This window comes from Cervus elaphus, chromosome 31 (assembly GCF_910594005.1).
Source record: "Cervus elaphus chromosome 31, mCerEla1.1, whole genome shotgun sequence".
Classification (NCBI taxonomy): Eukaryota; Metazoa; Chordata; class Mammalia; order Artiodactyla; family Cervidae; genus Cervus; species Cervus elaphus.
In genome coordinates this window covers 30072840-30084621 of record NC_057845.1, presented here as the reverse complement: position 1 = coordinate 30084621, position 11782 = coordinate 30072840, and the positions used below count along the sequence as shown (strand labels likewise).

At 37.2% G+C, this 11782-nt stretch overlaps 1 non-coding gene across 1 annotated transcript; it reads right to left on the bottom strand.

Annotated features, from left to right (window-relative positions):
• Positions 1–4056: 4056 nt before the first annotated feature.
• LOC122687630 lies at positions 4057–4163 on the bottom strand. The gene has a single exon (XR_006339195.1). It is a non-coding gene; the product is annotated as a U6 spliceosomal RNA (small nuclear RNA).
• Positions 4164–11782: the final 7619 nt, after the last annotated feature.

Here is an 11782-nt window from a genome sequence, read left to right as displayed (position 1 = left end):
GAATGCTGTGAGGAAAGGAGGCACAAGGGAACTACACTAGAACTGGCCATGGGCACCCCTTACTTAAAATTAATAGGCCTAATGTGAAAGCCTTACATCAACTCCAGTGAAGGGAAGTTTTGCCAACTTGAAGGCAGAGAATGAAAACTGGAGTGAGAGGCAGACTGACATTAACACTGTTCAGTCTCATCAAGTGGCTGATGAGGATGAGGATGCTACATTGTTCCCTGAGGATAGAAATGAACCAAATAATGACAGCATGTGGGAGAGAAACAATTGGAAGGATGCAGAGAGCATGACAATTAGATCTCAGTGTCTGATGAGGGGAATAGTGCAAATGAACCACTTAATATGAATAAGCCAACAGACATCAAAATGTATTACGTACAGTGTAAGGTGGTGCTAGTGGTAAAGAACCTGCCTGCCAGTGCAGGAGACATAAGAGACGTGGATTCATCCCTGGGTTGGAAAGATCTCCTGGAGGAGGGCATGATCCAAGATCCCCTGGAAAGGGAAATGGCAACCCACTTCAGTATTCTTGCCTGGAGGATCCCAGGGACAGAGAAGCCTGGTGGGCAACAGTCCATCGGGTCACAAAGAGTCGGACACGACTGGAATGACTTAGCACACAGACGCCTGGTGATCAGAGTCTGGGACCAGGGAAATCTTCCGTGGCTATATATAGAACCAGCATTTACATAGCAAGCTATGAGCTAGGGTTGTTGTAGTTCAGTCACTAAGTCTGACTCTTGTGATCCCATGGACTGTAGCCTGCCAGGCTCCTCTATCCATGAGATTCTTCAGACAAGAACACTGGAATAGGTTGCCATTTTCCTCTCCAGGGGATCTTCCTGATCCAGGGCACAAATTCACATCTCCTGAATTACCAGAGGATTCTTTACCACTGGGAAGCCCATGAGCTAGGGAGAGAAGGCAAAAACGCAAGCCAAAAGACTTAGTCTTTACAGAATTTGACATTTAAATTTATATAGAAATTGTTTAGATCGTTGGAAGAATGAACAGTCAAAATGGGAACACTGAACTAACACAAAAATAGTAAGAAAAGAATACATCAATCACCCTTAGAATGTGAGGAACAAAGGAAGAAATTGAGATTATCAAGTCCATCAAGAGGAGGTTTTGAGAAACTGTGACCTAGATCCCTCAGAAGTGAGACATTTGGAACACAACTGGTGTCTTTAAAACTCTAAGAATGTGCCCTGCTAATTTGGATGAGAAGGTGTTACCAGATAGTTTCTGCAAAGAAATATCATGAGGTTGGTTCTAAGAACAAGGGGAAAGTAAGAAATTGGAACCCATGGGCACTTCAGAATTTAGAAGCTACTCTTGAAATGAGGCTGATGGGAGAAGTAGATACCGCAGAAGAAGCAACTGTCTTCTCCCTTCACTGCTTTTCAGGTACTTCAGTGTCTTCCATTGACATAACTAACAGGAAAATAGCTGGCAAGGAAGAAATGTAGTTTGTAGAGCCTCCAGCATCACAGAACTTAAATACAGTAGTTAATAACTGTCACCACAAACTTATAACCTTGAACCTAAGGGCCAGAGTATATCAAAAGGATTTATTAGAAGAGGCTAACAGTGCTATAATTTCAGTTTGTAGTATAATGAAAAGAGAACATTTTTTATATCCTCCTTATATGTTTATGCATCTGAAATAACATTGTAATAAGTCTAAGTTTACCTATAAAATGCAATAAACTCAGCTGTTTGTCTTAATAAGGTAGAGAGTAAGATGGAGTATGCAGAGTTTAGTTAATTCAGAAGTTTCATCATTTCCTGAAGTCTCAATTATCTCTTTCACCACACTTTTTACCAGAGATGTTAATAAAAAGCAAAATGAATCGTTAATGGACTGAGAAATATTTAAATGTAGGGAGAAGAGAGGAAATAAAAACAATGTGAATAGTCTAGAACAGGATAATTGGCCTCAGAATAATTAAGTCAATTCTATGGAAGCATTTTCCCTAGGAATCCTTATTTTTATGGCAATACATCGAAATGACAATGAAGTCACAAAGGAATCAAGTACAAAACAGATTTAATTGCCTCAGTGGTTATAAAAAATCCTAGTGAAAAGAGCATTATTTTCAAGAAAAACAGAAAAAAATATATGATGGATGTCCCTTATTCCAGTTTGTATTGTAAAAGGAGTTATAATAGTTTACTAACAGATTTTATTTTCTTGGGCTCCAAAATCACTGTGGATGGTGACTGCACCCATGAATTAAAAGACTCTTGCTTCTTTGAAGGAAAGCTATAACAAACTTAGAGTATTAAAAAGCAGAGATATCACTCTGCTGACAAAGGTCTGTTTATCTTCCCATTTGACCTATATATTTGACATAATCCAATTGAAATGTTAAAAGATGGTAGATACTAACAACATGTTAATCCTAAAATTGAGAGTTGTAAGAATTGGACCGTAAAGAAGGCTGAACACTAAAGAATTGATGCCTTTGCACTGTGGTATTGCAGAAGACTCTTGAGAGTCCCTTGGACAGCAAGGAGACCAAATTAGTCAATAAAGGAAATCAACCCTTTTTATTCACTGGAAGAACTGATGTTGAAGCTCCAATACTTTGGCCACCTGATGTGAAAAGCTGACTCATAGGAAATGACCCAAGTCATTAGAAAAAATCCTGATGCTGGGAAAGATTGAGGGCAGGAGGAGAAGGGGGCAATAGAGGATGAGCTGGTTGGATAGTATCACCAACTCAATGGACATAAATCTGAGCAAACTCTGGGAGATAGTGAAAGACGGGGAAGCCTGGCACACTGCAGTCCATTGGGTCACAAAGTCGGACACGACTTAGCGACAGAACAATAACAACATGCCTTGCTGCTGCTGCTGCTAAGTCGCTTCAGTCGTGTCCGACTCTGCGACCCCATAGACGGCAGCCCACCAGGCTGCGCCGCCCCTGGGATTCTCCAGGCAAGAACACTGGAGTGGGTTGCCATTTCCTGCTCCAGTGCATGAAAGTGAAAAGTGAAAGTGAAGTCGCTCAGTCGTGTCTGACTCTTCATGACCCCATGGACTGCAGCCCACCAGGCTCCTCCGTCCATGGGATTTTCCAGGCAAGAGTACTGGAGTGGGGTGCCATTGCCTTCTCCGAACATGTCATGAATCAGACCAAAAATGCACACATAGGAATCATGTTAAGAAAAGTGATGCAGACACATCTAGATAAAATTAAGCAAAGTAGTATAAAGCACATTAAAATATCTTGCTTTGCTATTGGGTGTCACGCATGGTATACATTTTATGGATTTTGTATATGTGATGCTTTAAGGTGGTCACAAAAGAAATACAGTTAGTTTTTGTTTCAGGTAGCAATTGTTCAAAAATACTGCCTAAAAAATGGATATAAAATTCAGGGACTCAAAATAAAACTGATGATTCATATGAATCTGCAGGTTGGCTAATTGAGGGTAGTCATGGTTGGTGGATCTTCTGTCCCCCATGGCTTCTGGGGCTCATCTGTTTCCAATGGCATTTGTTTGGCTCAACCGTAATGGCTCTCTTCTACAGGCCTTCCATCCCCTCTACCAGCAGGCTGTCTGAGCCTTCTTTTCTTTGTGGTAATGTCAGAGGTGTGAAAGGGTAAGTGGAAAATGCATGGGGTTTTTTATAATAGAACACAGTGTAGAACACTCCCATCAATGGGCCACTGGCCAAAGCACATCCCAACTCTGAGTCCCAAGTCAAAGGTCAGGAAAATACTCTGCCCATGAAGAAACCAAGGTGAAAATGTGGGTGCCAGAAGGGGTGAAAAGTGGTGACCCATCTTTCCTTCTTCAGCAAGTTTGATCTCTATTTCCAAAAGAAAAGAAAAAGGCCTTATGTTCTATATGCAAGAAGAATCCTTATTCGTTGAGTATTTCATCTGAAGGAATTCTACAATGAAGGTTATCAGTGGAATGTGTCTTTCCTGAAGACAGAAACAAGACTTTAAAAAAAGAATCTGAAAATTGTTTTTTTTTTTTTTTTTCTTTTTTTTTTCGCTTTTTCTTTTTTTTTTTTTTTTTTTTTTTAAAAATATGGAACGCTTCACGAATTTGCGTGTCATCCTTGCGCAGGGGCCATGCTAATCTTCTCTGTATCGTTCCAATTTTAGTATATGTGCTGCCGAAGCGAGCACTGAAAATTGTTTTAAAAGGAAAAATATATGCTAAATGGAGAGCAAGTCATCAGGATGAATAAGAAAACCTCTGTTGCAGAACATTAGGCCAAGACAAAGATTATAGGAAATTATGAGTAGATGTAAAGGTTATAGCTGGCCCACACTGGGTTTCTGAGTGAATTAGGAAAAGGCTCTTCCTCTGGATTAGGATAAGTCATAAATATATTCAGGATTTGGTGAATAGAGGCACGGATTGGATTTCAGCTTCCAGCTAACTCTTAGCCAGGTTGCATTGTTCAGGGGAAATGCAACCCCGGTGGAAGAAAAGAAGGCAAAAAGTTACTCAAGGATTTTATTAATTTTGTTGCTGTGCCTCACTGTGTTGCTAATCACATATTTCTTATGGATTCCTCTTAATAATTCTTTTAAATGGTAGCCATTCTTTTCTTCCTTCCTTTCGGCCTTCCTGTCTTTCTTCCGCAAATATGTACTGAATTTCTCCTGTGTGTGTAAAGTAAGTTCCTGGCAGGTAAGATAGAGCAGGAATAAAATAAACAAAATCCCTGCACTCATAGGCTTTATAATGTAGTAGGAGAGGCAGACAATGAACAATAAACATGGCAAACTAGTGGATTATGTAATGATAGAGAATGATAAGAGCTGTAGAGAAAAGAGGAAAGGAGAAGTGAGGGGAGAGGAGGAGAGAGAGGGAGAGGAAGAGAAGGGAGGGGAGGAGGGAAGGAAGGGAAGGAGGAGGAGAGGAGGAGAAGGGAGAAGCGGAGGGAGAAGGGGAGTGGGGGGTGTGGGAAGGGAAGAAAACAGGGAGGCATGGAAGCAAAAGGAAGAGAGGATAAGGGAACAGGACAAGAGGAAGATTGTTTCAAGGTGTAATAAACAGAAAAAATAGTCTTTGAAGTAATAGGTTTTTGCTACTCTTTTTTTTATTTTTTTGTATGGAGTAAGATATTATTATCATACCTGTTTGAACACACTTTTACCACTGTATATCCATGGTTGATGGTACAAAGAGAAAAATGACCATTTCCTAATTTACTCACATCTCAATTCTGATTGTTAAAACTATTCTTCCTAAGATTTGCAAGACTAAACCTAAGAAAAAGTCAAGTCAGAAGATGAATTCTGATAAAACATAAAAAATAAATTTATGCCCTTATATTTGGTTTATCTAGTTTCACTTTTTTAATATAATAACAACTATGGCTAAAGGAAGTGAAAAATTGGCAGAATTTTACAGAAGATTATTAAAACAAATGTACCTGTAATGTAAACTGTATCATAGCTTATGTAGTTCATGTAATATTTTGTCATTTAAAAAATTTTATATGTTATGCTTATTGAGTTAAATAAAAGATACATTTATTTATAACATTTTGTTTTTGCCATAGTGCTTAATAAATAGTCTTAAAGTCTAGAAAATCTCTCCCTTGGCTATGAATTAATCTATTGAGCATTCAAAATGGTTGAATGTGCAAGTTGGGAAAATAAGCACATTTGTTACAGTAATAATCCTCTAATGAATTATGGTCTTAAGTTGTTTTTGCAAGTTTTTTATTTAAAAATGGTCTTGATCAGTGGTCCAGTTTTCTGACTAAAAAAGGATTATTGAAACAAAACTTAACTACAGGTAATTACTTAATCTTTGTGTCTCTACCAAATTAGGATAACTACATTGAAAAGTCTGGATTATAATTATGCTCCTACAATACTTATTCTTGGCTTTTTGAACTGTGAAACTTCTAAATTTTTATTATAAGTTCAGAGGCACTCTCAGTGTGCTACTTGTGAAATACATAGCACTATCTTCATGAGAATTCTTTGAAAAACTATTTGGAATCTGCATAATTTTAGAATCGTGGAATTATAATACTGCTCTCCTTTCCCTTGATTTGGTATGTAGCATGATGGCGTATACAGTAAGAGAATTTCCCTCCCTTAATCTTCCCTGATTGTTCTCAGTTGGTTGATAAATGAATGCTGAGAAGAGTAAAATATATGTCTCACTTTAAATACCTTAGGTTGGCTTATGTGCAAATGCAATGTCCAGCTGACTACGTGTAATTGAAATGGAATGAAATGGAATTGAAGCCATCTCTAGTGAGTTAATACTTCTCTCCTGTGTTGGCTTGTTGGCAACTTTCTAGGTTGCTGAAAATCCATCAATAAAAGATTGGGGAAAAAAAAAAAAAAGATTGGGAGATGAGAAACTTTTGATAAGATATATGCTTAATCTTGAATTTTAATCTCTGTATTACAGACTTTTTAAACACTCTGCCTCATTACCTAATACAAGTTCAATAAATGTTACTTGCATGGCCTCATATATATTTCATGTATGCAAATCATTATATATTTTATTATAATAAATGAGGGCTAGGTTTTCTGCTTGTATCTTATAGAACAGAGGTCAGTACTTTTTTTCTTTTTAAAGTTCAGATAATAAATATTCTAGGCTTATAAGCCATACAGTCTCTATCACAACTAATCAACTCTGCTACCGTAGCACAAAAAACAATACATAAAAAAAAGCCTCTGCTCTACTGAAACTTTATTTACAAAAGGTGGTAGGCAGGATTTAACCCATGGGCTATAGTTCACCCTTGATACAGACCATTTAAAATTCCACATGCAGGCTGAACTATAGAATGTTCTACAAACTATAAACTCAAGGAAATTTGGTTGAACATATCATTCAAAAAGCACACCTATAGACTTTCTGAAAATCTATGAGTTATTTTTGACTCATTAAATAAAGTAATTGGCTAAATTTTCATATATCCAATATTTAAATAATGTAGCATTTAAAATATAAAATAAGGGAATCTGTTTCACATTGTCCATTTGATCCAAAACACACGAATACAACTAGACATGGAAATTTACTACTATGACTGGCAAGCAAGTTCACAAATGAAACTAATCTGAAGCCAAATCCTTGTCTCTATTTACAACTGATGTATTCATTTCATCAAGTTATTAACTGTATTAATCAGTAAAATGAGAAAGATATAAACTTCATTTCATTAATCTGTAAAATGGGAAGAATAAACTGGCACAACAACCTTCAGTGAATGAAGGGAAAATACCTTTTAAAAAAATTGGTTTGGATCTCTCAAGTCAAATTTTTTAGTGTGACCTGATTGAGTATTTTGATGCCTCCGTCTTAAAGGCAAGTTGATGTAGGCAAGATCCTCCAACATGTCAAACTGTATTCAGCCTAAATGTCTGAGAAAACAGTATCAGCAGAATTTACAGTGCTTCTTTTGAAAGCAAATAAATGAATGAATCAAATTTTATGAATCAAAGAAAAAATTATTGTAAAGCATTTATAAGCAAAGTGCTCTCTAAATAATAATATTTCTGCTCATGGCTTTCCTCTCCTAGAAGTCTACTTATCATTCGATTTCTTTGCTGTATCACCAGTGTATTTTAGCTCTTCCTAGTATCCCTCAGATGTCATTCAGTGAGTAAGAACCATTTGGCAGGCAGCCATACACTACCTGTAACAAAGAGTAGTAATTTTACTTACATTCTGTATCTTAAAGAGAATTGTCATCTCTGTGTCAGACGAAATGGTTCTGCAAAGCTTACCAGTGTAACTTTCTTAATGCATATGTTTATTTCTCATAACATGAATAGTGGAGCCAACTAAATCTATGAACACAACCATGGACTGCTTCTAATAACACTATGCCCTAGACAGGTATCTTATCTTGCTTATGCTTAATAAATCTTTGAATAGCTAATTTATGACTCTTCAATGCTATGTCCACGTTTTATTGCCTCCAGTTAAAGCAGAAAGCTTCTTTTTACAGATGGTGAAAATGAAAAATAGACTTGCAAAAGCAAGACACACTTGGGAGTGCAAGCCAAAGTCAGATCATGGAAGAATCTCTTTGATCCTAATTCCCTGAATCACATACAGGTGTCGGACCTTCTTAAACTCTACTGATATTAACTAGGCAAGACAAGAGGTGACTTGTATGCCCAGCTTCTGCTGTTCCAGACTCCTTCCTACAGCAGTTCTTCAACCTGTCACAGTGTATAAAAAGGCCTCTGAGAGCAATAGCATGAGCATCTTGTGCTTAATGCACAACAGAGACAACTAGAAATGATGAGTTTATTTTGCAAATTTAATTTAAGAGGTCTTTACACTGTGTGCACACATCTTTCTCTGAAAGTCACAAGCAAAGTATTAGATTTCTTTCAGTCCCAACTAAATGCAAATTTTTCTGAAACCCAGTTAAGAAATGCAGATGTGTAAGAATCGAACCACATTAAAGAGAATGCCAGCAATGAGTTCATTGTGTGTGACAATAGTTTAGACTTGTGTAGAATTATATGCATGAATAAAACTTTTCCAACTCCTGGGGTCTATCTTTAATGATGTTTTCTCCTGCACATAAATAGTGTTGCCAGGACATAAATAAGCAAAAAAAGCCTACGATCATTGGAATTAAAAAATATGATCTAGATTTAAATCTCTGTTCTACCACTTACTTTGTGTCCTTGATAAACTACTTAATTATAAACCTCAATTTCCATATTTGTAAAAATGAGTTAATGTACCTTTCTTATAGAATTATTATGGGGATTAGATAAAATATTTATATAAAACTGGTACTCCAGATCCTTGAGCACATAATGAACTGATTCTTGAAAGTCTTTGGATTAGAGCAGGAGAAATGAGTTTGTTAAAAATCATCCCCTGATCACCCATCTGGCCCAATCAAATTGTTCCCTCAGCAACTCCAAGCATTTTATTAGATAATGAAAGAAGAGAAGTCTGTCCATTTGGAGCAGAATGACTACTAGTCCCCAGCTCCTAAAGTTGTTCAACAGAAGTTCTTTTCAGTCTCTTATTATATATTTCGATCTAAGACCCAGTCAGAGATGGGAAGGGATAAAGTTGAGGATGGAAAAGTGTACTCATTGTTGGTTCAACTACTTTTTTTTTTTATTTCTTATGACTGTGTGGAATTAAAACATGACCATTTCTGTTCAAATAGGAAAAATAAATTATTCTAGATGCTAAATCAAAACATAGAGGATAAATTTTACTTCTCCTTCTTACAGAAATAAGAGAAGGATTTTTAAAAATCCTGTAAAGTGTCTCCCAGACTCACACTGATGCCTGATCTTCCTTTAAAAAAATCACTTTTGTAACGCTCAATAGATATTAGGGGTTATGCACCATTAACATTTGCCTATCCCTGTAAATTTTACCAGATAATAAGATATTGAGAAATTCAATTGGCCTCCTAAGTAAAGGTATTAAGCTTTGTTTTGAAAGATTCATTTTATACCAACAACAGTATAGATTGAACATTTGCTTTTACTACCTTCGAGTTTGCATGAATTACAAAATTACTTTTCACTGTTACTGAAGTCTCAAAAATATGCCTATGAATCATAATTAATTTTTTTAAATACTTATGGTTTTACAATTACTCCTGTCTTTTTAGCTCTGTAATTTTCTCACTCAGTACTAACAGAGCAACACACTAGTGTTATTCTTGAAGAGACATGAAACAGAGAAACAAACCAGGAATAACACAAAAAAGTTTGATAGCCACTTGTTAAAGAAAACAATATTCAGTGACACTTGTTAAAACACAACAAGGAAGAATTTATTTGAGAGGGGCCTTAGAGAAATGTGTAAGGACTCCCCTCACAATAGAATCTTACAGCGAGGGGGAGAGATTGGACTCAACTTCAAATACAGAATGAACAAAAGGGAATTTATAGTCAAGGCGCAGGGTGGGGATCAGTGGATAAAAAGTACTAAGAGGAAACATCAGTAGAAAGGGAATTCTGGCTAAACCAATCTAAGATAAGACATCACCTGGCAGATGGTGGAAGATAAGGAACCTGATTAGATAAGGAGGGTGACTTCTCTTCTAAGTTGTTCAGTTGTAACCAACTCTTAGCGACCCTGTGAACTGGACCGGAGCCTGCTAGGCTCCTATATGCATGGGATTGAATACTGGAGTGGGTTGCCATTGCAGGGTTCTTACTGAAATTGGAAAGTGCAGAGACTAACATGGGAGTCCAAAAGTCAGGTTGAGTTGAAAAAAGGACTCAGTGGAACCTGAGTAGAATTTGGTTAATGAGAGAATCTTTGTCATGCAGAGTAATTTAATATTCCCCGAGAAGCTATTATCTCAGCCTATAAGAACAATCCTATTTCACCCAAATATTTTAGAGATATCTTTATAAACTTCCCTTCCCTTCCTCCACCTACTATATACAGGGGGCTACCATGCAGGACACTGAGATGGACTTGCCTATAGTGAATGTACTATGACTCAGTCACAGCCACTATATGATGAGCTTAGAATACTCTCCTCTCCCTAGCTAATTCCCATTTAAAAGCAAGACTCAAGTTAGATTTAATCTTTCCCTTAAAGATATGTTAATATCTCACATTCCTCTGCTCCCCTATAATAATCTATTCAACCCTGTAGCATAACATTATGACAGATTAATTATCAGCTGGTCGTCGACTAGTGTCCCCTGACAACAAAGCCTCCTGGAGGACTGAATGGAGTAGTATTCATCTTTTTATCCCTGGCCCCATGCACAATTTCTGGCACCCAGCAGACACTCAAAGTTTATGAATAGTTGAGTTAATAAATGAGCTAAGGATCTTCAATGACAAATGAGATATACCAATGTGGCATAAATCTAACAGAAACCAAAATTCATGGGCATCACCACTTTCTTTTAGTAGCTTCTCGTCTTTTCACAATTTTATTTTAAAAAGTTGCCCTAGGGAAGAAACTTTGAGCATTTATCCACATCATGATATTTATAAAATCAATAACCAATATTTTCAGAAGATCCATAAAAATGAGGTTTACAAAAGAGAAAAAAAAAAAAAAAAAGAATCGCCAGTCAGAAAAGAGAAACTGGAAGAAAGTGAGTTCTGCTCTACCCGAGTTGATGGTAATATATGTCTCCTATCAATTTCTCTTTCCTCCCAAGCCAAGGCTCTCCTTTTGTCATCGTGATTACTTACGCACAATAGACCGCTGGTTAAATGATGAGCCTGACACACAGGCACACCAGCATTGTAAATCCTTTACCCTTAAGGCCCTTACTTGTCCATGTACACAGTATACAGTTAAGTTTGGTCTCCTGGGAACACTTCTTAATTCCTTTATTTCACATTCCTATTCTAAGTTAGGAGAAGCATTTAATCCCACTGGGCATCTGTGTGCATGTGTGTTAGTCATTCAGTCATGTCCGACTCTTTGGGATACCATGGACTGTAGCCCGCCAGGCTCCTCAGTCCTCTGTCCATTCTCCAGGCAAGAATACTGGAATGGGTTGCCATTCCCTTCACCAGGGGATCTTCTTGACCCAGGGATCGAAACCAGGTCTCCCTTATTGCAGGCAGATTCTTCACCATCTGAACCAGCAAGGAAGCCCTCCTGTTGGGCATACCCAACATGTTTCCTGTTTGTTGCTACATCTCCATTAGAAATAATACTAAATACAGATGTTCTTGACTTAGGACGATTCAATATATGATTTTTCAGCTTTATGAAAATTTGATCTTTTTCCACCTAGTGATATGCAGCAAGATACTCTCTCGTAATGCTGGGAAACAGCAA